Raw genomic sequence first — 13911 nt, forward strand, 5'->3', positions numbered from 1 at the left:
TCCTTGACCGATTCCGGCAACGTCCGCCTTCTCTCCATCAGCCAGAAGTACACTCATTCCTGTGGATTGATCCAACGACGAAAAGAACTTTCTATCGCCCGTCATATGCCTTGACGCTCCACTATCCACGAACCAACTCGTCGGCTCTCCGTGGCCAACCATCCAGGCCAGCGGGCCCTCCGCTACGCTTGCTTGTTTTGCCTTCGCTTCATTTTGTTTCTTCGGCTGATCGTTGCCTTCCTTCTTCCCGGATCCGGACGGACCGTCCCTAGGACCGTCCCGCTGCAAGCTTCGGCAGTTCCGCTTGAGGTGTCCGGGCTTTTTACAGTGGTAGCACACACGAGTTTCTTTCGGTGCACCCCCAGAAGTACTTCCGGAGCCACCTCCACCTCGTCTAAAATCAGTCCGCAACGCTTTTTCTCCTGACACTGAACCGATACCTGCTCTCTCTCGTCGTTTCTCAGCTTCGGCAAGCAGCTTCGATTTGACAAGGTCTAATGTCAGTTCAGCCCGAGGACATTGCTCCAATGCTGTTGCCAAGGGATCAAAGGAATCGGGCAGCGAGCACAGCAACATCGCCACTTGCCATTTGTCCGGTATCGGATCTCCTGTATCTGCAATCCGCTGCAACAAATCGGTGAATTGTTGAAGGTGCTGCTCCATGTCACCGTCCTCCGGCAGCTCCAGCCGGGTAAGCTTCTTCAGCAGATATACTTCGGAGCCTTTGTCGTGGTATTCCTTGAGCGCCGTCCAAGCAGCCTTCGCAGTGGCGCAGTTCCGAACCATACTCGTTTGGTTGTCATCGATGCAGAGACCGATGGTTGCACGAGCCTTCGTGTCCGCCTTCGTCCAGTCAGACGTCACGGGATTCGGGGGAGGATCGGAAATGACATGCCACAACTCATCGCGTATGAGCATCATTTCCATTTTGAACTTCCACGCCTGGTAGTTGTGGTTGTTCAGCTTCGTGAGTGGGAACCGCTGTTGCTCGGCCATCGTAACCTCACTTTTCTTCCACTCGCGGAAAACACTGTGCTTCAACCGGAGCACCTTCCGAATGCGCGATTTTCGGGGACGATAACTACTTTCCGCGTTGAGCGCGACTTGGGCCCATGACCTGTTGGCGGACAGGGGGCAGAGACCACAAAACCGCAGGGAAAATACGCGAAAATAAACGAAACTCGAAGACGTACTTCTTACAACGTGGCTTTATTCTAAAACTTCTACAAAGGTACTGAATGGAAATTATCTGTCACTGTTTGTTTACTATTTCTCTTCTTCTTCGCCGTTCGCCGAACGATAACGGCCCAACGACGAACAGGGGTGTATTCGCGTTCCCACTAGGGTGGCATGTAGGGATGCCAACAAATTTCACTGCATTTTTCTCCGGAACATGATTCGTCAACAGGGGGAACACAAATAAATCAAGCATAATTTTTCAAATCGACGTATCTAACTTTTTCACTGATCTGAGTAAATTCGTGGTCAATGTTGACGACCATTTCACTAAAATAGTTTTTTATAAAAAGACTTTTCATAAGTTTTTTCGTGCTTAACATCACCAGGGATATAGCACGCACTAGGTAAGAAACAAAACCTACTCATTCCATATCATTTTCACAATGAATTTTGATAAAAATACACATACACCGGGTTGGTTAGAGATACGTCATGCCAGATACGTCGCTTTTGTATGGTGCCAGTTTGGTGTATCTGTTACTTTTGATTTTGGCTAGATACGTCGTTTGGTTTTCTCATATATCAAAACGGTGTATCTATCAGTAAAGTTGTAAACATCAAAATAGTTAGATACGTCGTTTCGAATAATATGCTTAGTTAAACAAATTAAGCAATAAATCATCAAACAGTGATATGGATTCTTCAATTTGCTTATTGAATCATGCATGCAGCAGTTAACCCGGATTTGTTTACATTCTCGAGTTACGTCGGATTGAAAAGTTAAGCTTGAAATAGTAAGGGCATCTCCAGGAGCGTTTCAGTTCTAGTTATATTTTTAAAACGGTTACAAAATTTGTAACTGTCAAAAATAGAACTCAAACATGGGCGTCTTCAGCAGCAGTTCTAAATCCTGCAGATTTCTCACGGAAATCGGTAAATTTAATTGTCAACGACCTAATAAATCATAAACCCCATTGGACTCGGTAGAATGATGTTCCCAGAGGGCATACATATGATTTGACATGGCAACAACATAAATAGAACGCGTCAAAATCTTGTTTCAAATTTGTGCAAAAATAGAACGGGGTCGTATGCCAGTTTCAAATTTTGTAACAAAACTGTTCGAATTTATAAATTTGAAACGCCTGCTGAAGATGACCGAGATGCAGTTCTAGATGCATTTTATAACTCCCATACATTTTATAACGCTCCTGGAGATGCCCTAATAAGGCTGACACAAATTTCGATTTTCTCTTATAGCTAGTATGACACTCTTTGACCAATGCCAAATATTTGACCACTTTTGACAGTTAAATTTTGACCAAGGTGTACCTGGCAAACAAAAATATTTGTCACTCTCGAAAAACTAATAGGGACAAACAGAGCCAAACAACCTGCCAAAATTTATCTGTCAAAAGTGGTCAAATATTTGGCGTCTGGGCAAAGAGTGTAATAGCACCCTATGTCACCGCCCCCTCGGAAAATTTTGGTCGAAATCCAACATTTTGAGGGGGGACACCAATAAAATATTCAAGAAATTTTAAAATTTTAAGGTGAAGTTTCTTAACAAATCCGATGAGTTTATAGATTTTGCCGAATTGTATGGGTATTTCTTCGTCAAATACATTTATTATTTATTGTCCTCCCCCTTAGCGAGCCAACGAGTATTGTGACAAAAGAAGAAAATGAGATTTGTTCCGGCCTAACTTACTTCTAAATAGACAAACTGAAACAAAAACTGAAGTCTGCAAACAAGGTCGCGGTGAAACTTTTATAGAGATAAGTGACATTTCAACACACGAACACTAGCGCAAATTTTTCCTCACACAAAAGTGCACGCCGATTGAAAGGCTATTAAGATTGCATATGCAAATATTACCCAATCGAATTGGGTAAAACGGGTAAATAATGATAAAACTAACGTCCGGGGCAAGAGTGCAAATATTTTCCTCGCAGTTTCACAACTACATCTACTAAAAAGGCACGCATACATTTGAACGTGATTACCTCTATAACTTTTTTCACCCATTAATGGGAAGAAGGTCGGTTCAGAAACATGGGTATTTTTTTACTCTTTTTGTATAATCAATTTTACCCATGTTTTGACAGACATGCGAGGTATTCGAAAATGGGTGTTTTTTTACCCATCGATGGGTTTTCACAAACAACCGTGTAAAAGCAATGTCAGATTGAATCAAAACAAACCACACCAACTGAGAGAGAGAATCTCACGCACGTGTTGCTCCTACGTTAAATCGACACATACATTTCAAAAGGGCGTAACTGCTTTTGGAATCATCACCTTCTTTTAAAGCTGTGGATCATGTTTTATGATTTCCATGTTTTTCACAACAAGTATCAGATGGGAAAAACTCTCCTCTTTCCGACAACCACGGTGGTTTGAGTGTAAGGGAGGCAGTACGACCTATAGCTTTGAAAGAAGGTACAGTCCGGATTCGCTGGTTGGGTCACGACTGCGCCCCGATTAGCGAATCGTGTTCGTTCGTTGGGGCAACTGACAACTGATCAAAATGCTCTAGACACACGCAAGTGATGAGAAATACGTCACGGAACACTCACATACTTGCGTAAACGTTCTGTATACAGGAGCTGTGATGCGGCGGCGGTCAGACGTCAAACTCGTTTTGACATCTATTTTGACATTGACAGTGCTTTTTAGTTGGGTTTTGCCCCAACCAGTGAACATTCAACCATCGAGACAGCCCATCTAACGAGCTCTCAACGAACGAATCGTCACTGTATTACTTCCAAATGCAGTTACGCCCTTTTGAAATGTTGGTGCCGAAATATGTCAAAAGTGCCATTTACACTTAGGGAATATTCAAATATTACGTCCATCATTTTTTGGGATTTCTAGACCCCCCCTCCCCCCTCTGTCACGCTATTTTCCTATACCCAATACACGTACTGTCACACTTTTGTAGACCCCCCCCCCTCCCCCAAATGTCGGACGTAATTTTTGAACGTTCCCTTATCAATAAGTTGATTCAACCAAGAGGTTCAATCTTTCCTTCAACTTCATCAAGAAACACAATTTGATGGAAATATTGCTAAATGTATTGCATGCATTTTTATTGAGGAAAACATGGATGATAATGTTGAATCTTGATGTAAATACTGACCAACCTGCAAAAGCGAGGATTGTGGTTGGTGATCATATCCTCAATAAATATTTCCCCTCCGAAAGATTGATCCAACCACCACTATCATCCAGTTTGACCAAACCATCAAGATCATCCAAGTTCGTCAAACTTTCCTCTCGACTTGTTTGATTCGATCAGTCCAGCAGTGCAAAAGAGTCAGCAGATTGAGCGAAGACCATTCCATCAGTGAGGAAGAGATAGCAATTCACCAATGTTCAGCGCGCGGTTCACGGCGTTCATGGTGGCCAGTTCAATTGAATTTTATGGAATGCTTTGAAAGCAAATTTCTAGAAATAAATTGTCACGTTTTTGCTTTGTAAATAAAATAAAGACTTGATCATTAGAAAAGAGAAAATTTCGATATTTCGCTTGCTTATTCAATTCCATTAATGATTATGAAAAAATATTTTTTTGATAGTTTTGGTCATTTACCACGCCATATTCGATTTTTTTTTGTAAGCATTCATAAACTCTTATCTATTGAACCCAATCTCTCCGATTAGCATGATGAATTGTTAAATAGTGGATCTATTTACTAATTCATCATGTTATTTTTCCTAATGTCTTGAGAAGGTTAATGTTTCTTAACTTCTAACACAAGATATGAACTTCTATCGTTGAATCAAAATATTTCATACAAAATGGAGCTTAAACAATAATTATTAACAGTTAGGTTCGAACAAGTTTTGATTTTTGCTAAAGTCATAGTAAATATGTAAAGCAAAATAGGTTTAGAAAACAAAGGCTGATAAGAGGTTAATGCCATATTGATTTGTTTGTTTCGTCTATAATTTAAAATGTTTGCTTTATCCGTTATTATTAATACAGGTTTCTCTATAGCTAGATTGGTAACTGAACGATAATTAAATTATATGTCCTGAGAGTGGCTTTTGGTATTTTTGGCAGTTTTTCTCTCTTTGCCATGCCATAAGGGGTTTTTGTCGTCCGAATAGCTTGAAACACTTTGATTGGCAAAGATGTGACGCCAAGTTGAGGTTTATCAGACTTTAGATGACACCCCATGACGAAGAGAACAAATCTGTCGAAAATATACTGAGTTTCCCTATATAGTTCTAGCATTTATACTAAAGGCACTAGCAAACCGCATATGCGTTAGTGGAAATAAAAGATGTGATATAAAACATGATAAACCAATGTTAAATATTAAACATTATTCCTAAATAATCTAATGAAAATTTACGATGCGCAACTTACTTGAACTTGAAAATATTTATTTGGCAGCGCTTTCTTGTTTCCTTTACCATCATTTCATCAATAATTATTTCTTTCTCAAGGATTATTGATGAAATCACGAGGATCAAACCAAGTATCAATCCAATATCTTCGATATTGCCCCTTTCCAGAGAGATGGATCAAGCCGAGTTTTGAACAGAGAGAAAATCTCCCGGCAGTATGAGAGAAGGGAGAGAAGTTAATGCATAAAGAGAAAAAAAAACAAAGTGTCCGTGCATGCTTATCATACGTGCACAGCTGACAAAGCAAAGCCTTTTATTGAATCAATGCGTCGTCGGTGGGTGCGTGGTTGATTTTCAGTCCTACCGATCCCAATGCCAATAATGCGGAAGACAATGTATACAATGCATTTCCGTCAAATTTTGTTTTGTTTTTTTTTTTTTAATAAATGTGAATGGAAAACATTATTTCTTCTTCTAAGCTTTACCATTTTTACATATTCAAACATATTATACATATTTTTTATTACGAAATATTTTTGGACAGCCCATGGGATGGGACTTGAAATACCTTCAGCGCCGTCTTGCTGAATTACCTTTATATTTCGATATTACACAAAATTACTACTGAAGGGTGTTATTTGTCAGAAGGGGGTATTTCTAATTTATAGGCAACGCAAGTAAGCCACCATGATGTGCAAACTATGAATTAATTTTGTATCAGTATTAACGAGATTTTTAGCATTAGGCTAGTTCATCTCGGGACCCACGCTTTATTTCCCTTACGAAGGAAGAACTCACACTTTGTAAATTTGTCGGGAGTGGGATTCGATCCCAGGTCATCGGCGTGATAGTCACGTGATTCAACCATCACACCAGGTCCGCTCCACGAATTATTAATTAACTGGTGTTAGAGACCGCCAGAGCACCAGTATTTTTTTTTAGCAAAGTTCGGTGGGACACCAACCGACTTATAAGATTACACAAAAAAAGTTGTGAACTGTTTATTACCACTAATGCATTTTAATCGTTGGATTCATTACATTTAAATAAAAAGTCTTGGGGAAAATACTTCTGCATACATTGTTTCTTTTGTTCGATGATTTATTACATCTGAATTCAGTTTTCTTTTTTGTATGTATTATACATTTCAATAGCTGTTTATTTAACTTTAAAAAAATATATATGTATGGCAACACGGCAGAATGTTCTGCAATGATGATGCTCTCGATCACGCGCTGCTGCATTGAAAGGATGATAGGTTGATCTGGAGGGAAAATATTGAACCAATCAATTGATCCATGGAATAATTTGACCCATGGTTTGAGCAATCTTCGAGAGGATTGATGTAAAATTTTTGGAGGTGGGGAACTATATTATAGAGATACTTGAAGTAAAATGCGCTATGGAGGGGAAATATTGCTGCGTGGTTGATCAAACAGAAGATAGGGGAAAAGTTGAATGATTGATATCAATCTATTTTTGAACAATATCATACCTTCAATGTTTCCATAAAACGGCCAACTATTGATCAATATATGCATCGTGTGACTGGCGCTAAAGCGATGTGTCAGTTTGGTTGATGTCTCGCTCTGCAATCGAACGACGATTCCAACGGCGATTCGAACGGCGATTCCAAAAACGACGGTTCTGATTCGTCGTGTTCAGTTAGCAAATCCACGTACAATAAATCGCAAAAATATTGTATGGCGAATAGCATCTAAAGGCGTATTTCTCGAAGTGGAACGCATTATTCGAAAAAATATTGGGTAGCGGTTGTGCACAATGATGATCGGTTTGGTGCCTACCAAATATTTTTTCGGTAAAAGCTTGTCATTTCGAGAAATTCGAGTTTAGATGCTTTTCGCCATACAGAATAAAATGGATTTACTCCTGCTGATCAACTGTGGCCGCGCGCCAAGCTGGTAGTTCATTGCTTGAGAAGTCGAGAAGGTCCGCTCCGTAAGTCCGTCCGATTCTGTCAGCAATAATCCTCGCCATTAATGTATAGATTCTCCAATATTCTCATCCCCGAGAGCTTTACTGATTCATCCAGCGAAGAGCTACCCAACTTTTTTATCAAAATCATCCAAAAGCCTTGTCTTCAAGCTTGACCCGTCTAGAGAATCCCGTCAGAACAGAGACATAACGATCAACCGCAGCAAACTACCGTAGCAACATAGGGCTGCCCTGATAAAAAGTATCATAAAAATACGATAAATTTTATTGTTACAACACCATTTTTTCGAAAAATATTGACCATTAAACATATTGTAATTTACACAACACACTCACCATCACCCCTATAGGTAAATCCAACGGAAGCTAACGATCCCTCCGCATCTGGTGGTAGGAATGAGAACCCTATGAAAAACGGGGCTCCGCCAAAATTTAACCTGGCGCAGCATAGGCAAAGTGCACTTTTTTCACTTTTTCTTATCGAATTCCGCATCGTAGAGAAACAAACGAGCACTTTTTGGAAAGAAAATTTACTCCTCTTTCAGATGCGCTTAGATCCGGTAGGTACTTACGAACAATTTATGTGATTAATTTGAGGAGCTCTTGCTATGCCTCCGGCGGGCGATCTTCCGGATTTTTTGTTAGCTGGCCAATCCGGTGTCTGTCGGCGTGGGCATCAAGAATGATGATAATGGAAGCCATTGCAAATGGAAAATAGCAACTTCTAGAGCAAAAAATGAGTAAAATTTGACGACAAAAAATTGACTTTTTTATGTAAACAAACGATTTTCTCCTTATCTCATCAAGCGCCTCTACAATTGGGGGTCATCTGGATTAGCCTATTGTTCTATACCATTCGGCGAATGGTAAATGGCACTTTTACAATAAAAAATGGTGGTCGTTATGTATCTTAACCATAAAATTTTGAGAAAATTTTCATACACTTTTTCGCGAAAAACAATAGAACGTATTGTGTTTTTATGAGACATTTTTAGGGCAATTTTCAAAAGATAACAATATATCTTAATGTTTTTTCATTGTTCTTACAATACAAATACAATTAATTGAATGGCGTCAAATGAATCGTTGTTACAATAAAAATACAATAATATTTGTTATTTGTAAGCAGTTTTCGCTTTTGAAAATCCATAGAATTTATATTTCCCGCTAACATTTACATCTAGCATTTACGAGCACTAACGTTCGCCAGAATGATATGCACATTTTATGATAAGAATCAAACACTCTAATGTCTGTCTGGTATGTATTGCTTGGCAGCTGTTGATAAGATCTATCTTCAATCTTTTCAAATAACTGCCAAATATCACAAGTCAGACCTCAGGTCGTATGATCCATACCATAAATCGTTCACAATTCATGTGGCCATTAGTATCTGTAAATGCTGGAGAAAAATGTTACCGAGAAATATGAATTCTTTGGTTTTTCAAAGGCGAAATCTGTTTACATAACAACAAATATTATTGCATGTTTATTTTAACATCGGTTCAATTGACCCCATTAAACTAATTGTATTTGTATTGTTATCAATGGTAGTTTACTATTTACTAGATTCCTTTAATTTAATGGAAAATATTAGAAAAATCATTGTTCATCTTTTTCTTGTCTTAACATCCTCACTTGGCTAAACCTGCTTTTCAGCTAGTTTTCTATGAGTACTTCCTCAGTTATTCATTGAGAGCTTCCTCTGCCAACACGGCTTGACGTCTGTCAGTTTTAGCGAATAACATTCGATAACCGAAACATCTACTGTACTGAAATTTAAAACGAAAACTATAAAAAATATGTCAAGTGATTTTGTATTTGATTATACAAACATGATCCAAGCAACAATAATACTTATTGTTATTTATTTGTTACAAATTGTTTTTAAGTGTAATTGAGAAATAAACTCTTTTTTAATAAAAAGTCCATGAGAACTTTGCAGGCCATTTTGCAACTATTTAAAAACAACTTAAATTAATTTTTACTGATAGTAACTTTAAATTATTATAGAACTATTGAAAAACAATCGAATCAATCAGTCACTAATAAAGCTAATGTTCACTTATTGTACGAACTATATGGGCTTGATTTCTATTGTAAAAAGTTACAATGTATCTACTATGTGTTTTATTGTGAACAATAAAACCAGTCATTTGTTAATAATATTTACCATGTGATGAATGGTAATTTTTTATCCGGGTGATTTAAGACGTCAAATGAAAAGGCCCATTTGGCGTCTGGGCAAAGAGTGTAATAGCACCCTTAACCTCACATTTGATCGCCAATAAGGCCCTTGCAACACACAAAATGTGCGGCATGTAAAGAGGGTCGATTTGAGCACGACCAACACAGCCGCTGTGTCGGTGTGAGTTAGCGTGTTCAAACATTGTTGTTTTATGAACTGGGAACGTATGCACTGTCTTAAATGCGAAAAAATGAGAAACTGGAGAAACTCTCGCTTAAGTTTTGAAGTTAAAATTCACTGTTTTCTATCATTTTTCTTATAATAATGTAATATTATTCGCTTCTTGATAGTGGTTACATTGCTTTTGTGATGAGTTGCAGTAATTCTGATCCCAGGTGAAATAAAAACATGAAAAGTGAAATCTGCCAAAATTTCGTCGTGATGTGATAGGTACGCAGGACGCAACAGTGTATCTTATCTTTGATAAGGTAAGTATTCAACGTATTTATCATGATAAATACGATGTTGGTCATATTAATATCCTAGATATTAATTGTAATTGTAATTTATTTAAGAACGATATCCTATTGGTTACAAAACTCAGGTCAAGGAACCGGAACCAAATCAAGCATAATTTTTCAAATCGACGTATCTAACTTTTTCACTGATCTGAGTAAATTCATGGTCAGTGTTGACGACCATTTCACTAAAATTGTTTTTATATAAAAAGATTTTTTATAAGTTTTTTCGTGTTTTACATCACCAGGGACACATGGTAGCATGCACTAGGTAAGAAACAAAATCTAATTATGCCATATCATTTTCACAATGAATTTCGACAAAAATACACATACACCGGGTTCAGTGGCGTAGCCAGAACTTGTATGTGGGAGGGGTTTTCAGCGGTCAATGATAATATCATATATCATATTATACCTTTTTTGATTTGACACTACACTGAACTACAAATCTACCCAAATTTAAGTTGTTTTGACGCAATCCCGGTCTTCCGTGGAATAACTCAAATTTGCGTTAAACAGCGAAAGTGGTGAGTGAGTAGTTCTCGTTTGAGAGCGGCAAAAAAATTAACCCAGTGGTAAGTTATTTTCACCCAACGGAGGCCTCAAATGACGCAAATTTGGGTTAATTCAAGAAACCCCAAATTTGGCTTCTTCCACGGAAGAGCAGCGGATGCGTCGGTGCTTCTCTCTTTGTTTTCGACAACATTGCGGTGGGGCGAGGGAGAAAACAACCCAACTTTGAGTTAAAACTTTAAGCAGTTTAGCCAAATTTGAGTTTTTAAAACTAATTCTTTGGGTTATAATATTTTTCCGTGTAAGTATATCAAATCCATATACTAAAGATAATTTCCGTATATCTTTTATGTGTGAAACTACATATTTTTGCAATAGGCCTTCATTAATGATAATTATGTTTCGGAACATAAAAAATATACGGTTTGACGCAAATGAAATCCATTATCGAAACAAAATGAAAATTATTTATCGTGAGTAATAAAATTTATGTGTGAGTTTTATGATCTTTATAGCCCGTGTTTCAATAATCATTATGATCTGGATTCAAATGAATTTAATATTTTGTGTTTTCATTTGTAATCGAATTTGTAATGAAATAAAACACAAGAACTTAATAATTCATATAGCCTTTAACCCTTTATAAGGCAGTGGCAACTATATTGCCACCTACTGTTTGTATTTGTTTCTGTTTTATAACAATTTATTTCGAACTTATTTTTTGGTTTACGTAAAAATGGGATTAGTAACAACGCCTGGAATTTTTTTGGCACTAAAAAAAGCTTTTACAACAATTTGGGAGCCATTTGTTGTCTCAAAAAATGGCTGAATTTGACCGCGTGAAGAAAATTAGCTCAAACTTATTGTAAAATTATAGATTTGGTAAATATTTTAAGAAATTATCAAATTATGGGTTGAAATGAGCTGAACCACGCAGTTTATATTATGGGTTAAGCCATAATCCACTCTAAAATCTCTTTCCCGGCTTTTTGTCGAAGTCAAAAGAAGAAAAGTATCCTAAACGGGCAGTGGCAAGAATATTGCCACCAGCGCTGGTGGCCTAAACGGGCAGTGGCAACTATATTGCCACCTCAAAAGCTCGTTTTTGGGGTTAACGGGCAGTGGCAACTATATTGCCACCAGCGTTTTTGGATTGAACGGGCAATGGCAACTATATTGCCACCTAAATTTTTGAGAGTTTCTTTCAAACAAAAATTGTTTTGTACATGTAATCATGTATATAATCATTTCCATAATAGTATGCGTTGACAACTCTTCTAGTTTTCTCGGCCTTATAAAGGGTTAATAACATCTTTTTACCCTTCTTACACCCATAACTCAGCTCGACGAATTGAGCAAATGTCTGTATGTGCGTGTGTGTGTGTGTGTGTGTGTGTGTGTGTGTGTGTGTGTGTGTGTGTGTGTGTGTGTGTGTGTGTGTGTGTGTGTGTGTGTGTGTGTGTGTGTGTGTTTTTCCTTCCATCCTTCCCAGCAGAGAAAACCGATTGGAAAAACTCTGCTACACCTTGATGCCTCGATCCCCCTGGTACCACTGATATGCGACTGCTTCAGGGCGGGCAATGCGCTCATGCGCTCTTCTGCTACTGTGCTCATGCACTTTTTGTCGCTCCTAATCTGTACTCATACAGGTCTCGTATTTTGCTTACTCCGGTTGATGTTGGCTCGCCATTAAGCGGACAACATGCTTAGTTTCAAATTTGTTATTCTACACGTTCTAATGTTAGTACCTAACATATCGCCATTCAGCGACACATAGGTACAACATACACACAATTTGTTATTATAATACCACGTAAGGCATTCGGATCCTACTGACTTGCTCCGAACGGTGTCCTCCCCGTGCCGCCGTTGTGCCATTTAGCACTCCAGCTTTTCGCGCACGACTCGTGTAGTCCTCGACGGTGGATCTACCCTACGCCGACAAAGAGTTCCCCGGCAGTGGAACATCTTCCGAAACCGTTTCTTCCCAGACAGGTGCCGAGGTCTCTCCTGCGATTCCGGTTGGAGACTGGCTTCCGGTTCACAGGCGCCCCGACGACCAAATTCCGGTGCTTCTTCGCGATAGACTCGGTCTAGTCCCCGGCGGTGGACCTAGCCTACTCCGACGGAGAAAAACCCCGGCGGTGGAAGTTCTCCCGATACCGATGTTTCTATCCCGACCAGTAAGGTGCCGAAGTCGGTCCGGCGATTCCGGTTGGTGGTGGACTTCCGGTTCACCGGCGCTCCGACGACCAAAAACCGGTGCCACGTTACGGACGACTCAGTCATGTCCCCGGCGGTGGATCATGCCTACCCGGATCGCGTTCCGCCGCTCTCTGGTCTTCGCGCCACTTCCTCTGCAGCGCGGATAGCACCCTCGTTACTGCTCTGTCGACAGCGTTCCACGTGTTTTCATCGCGACACATCTCTTCGACAATGTTGTCGACTGTCACTCCGCGCAGCAAGACGCGAATTTCTTCGAACCTGGGGCATTCGAAAACGACATGTTCCGGTGTCTCCTCCACGTTAACACACTCCGGGCAAAAGGGCGAAAGAGCGTGCCCAAACCGGTGCAGGTACTTCCTGAAGCAGCCATGGCCGGACAGGAATTGCGTCAGATGGAAGTTCACCTCCCCATGCTTCCTATTCATCCACGCTGACACGCTAGGAATAAGTCTTGCTGCTACTTAGCCAACGAGTTCGCTCTGACGATATCTCTTACGCTCATGGTACTTCTGCGATGGTATTATGTTTCCAGTTCAAAACCGAATTAGCGACATTTTTTCTTTTACTTGCGCTGCTTTTGCCTTCCGTTAAACACAATGTCGGAAGTGGGGCGCTGTATTGTACACCTGGTATTCTATACAGCGCCCCACTTCCGACATAGTGTATAACGCAAGGCAAAAGCAGCGGAAGTGAAAGAAAAAATGTCGCTAATTCGGTTTTGAACTGGAAACACAATAGCATTCCACGTCTTCGGCGATGGTGATGCAAATGGGCATCATTCCCGCGATAACACATACTGCCTCCGTCGAGATGGTTCTGTACGCGCTGGCGACCCGAGTGGCCATGAGTCGGAATGCGCTGTCTAGCGCTCTTCTATTCCGCTTCGTACTCAGTGCTTCAGCCCATGCTAGGGCACCATACCTGAGTATTGAGCCTGCTACGCTCGCCAGAAGACGCCTCTTACTACT

The 13911-nt window shown here is 39.7% G+C and overlaps 1 protein-coding gene across 16 annotated transcripts in view; it reads left to right on the forward strand.

The window, feature by feature from the left end:
* Positions 1 to 9868: 9868 nt before the first annotated feature.
* Positions 9869 to 13911, forward strand: part of LOC109405099 (unconventional myosin-XVIIIa) — a 1227991-nt gene continuing 1223948 nt past the window's right edge. For 9 of the 16 annotated variants that reach the window (XR_009999527.1, XR_009999528.1, XM_062861173.1 and 6 more), the window contains exon 1: positions 9878 to 10171. The gene's annotated coding sequence lies outside the window, so the exon portion shown is untranslated. Of the gene's footprint in view, positions 10172 to 10449; positions 10473 to 13911 lie in introns of all 16 variants that reach the window. The other 7 variants (XM_062861177.1, XM_062861181.1, XM_062861179.1 and 4 more) reach the window with 4 other exon arrangements.

Source organism: Aedes albopictus, chromosome 3 (genome assembly GCF_035046485.1).
Source record: "Aedes albopictus strain Foshan chromosome 3, AalbF5, whole genome shotgun sequence".
In the NCBI taxonomy this organism is placed as follows: Eukaryota; Metazoa; Arthropoda; class Insecta; order Diptera; family Culicidae; genus Aedes; species Aedes albopictus.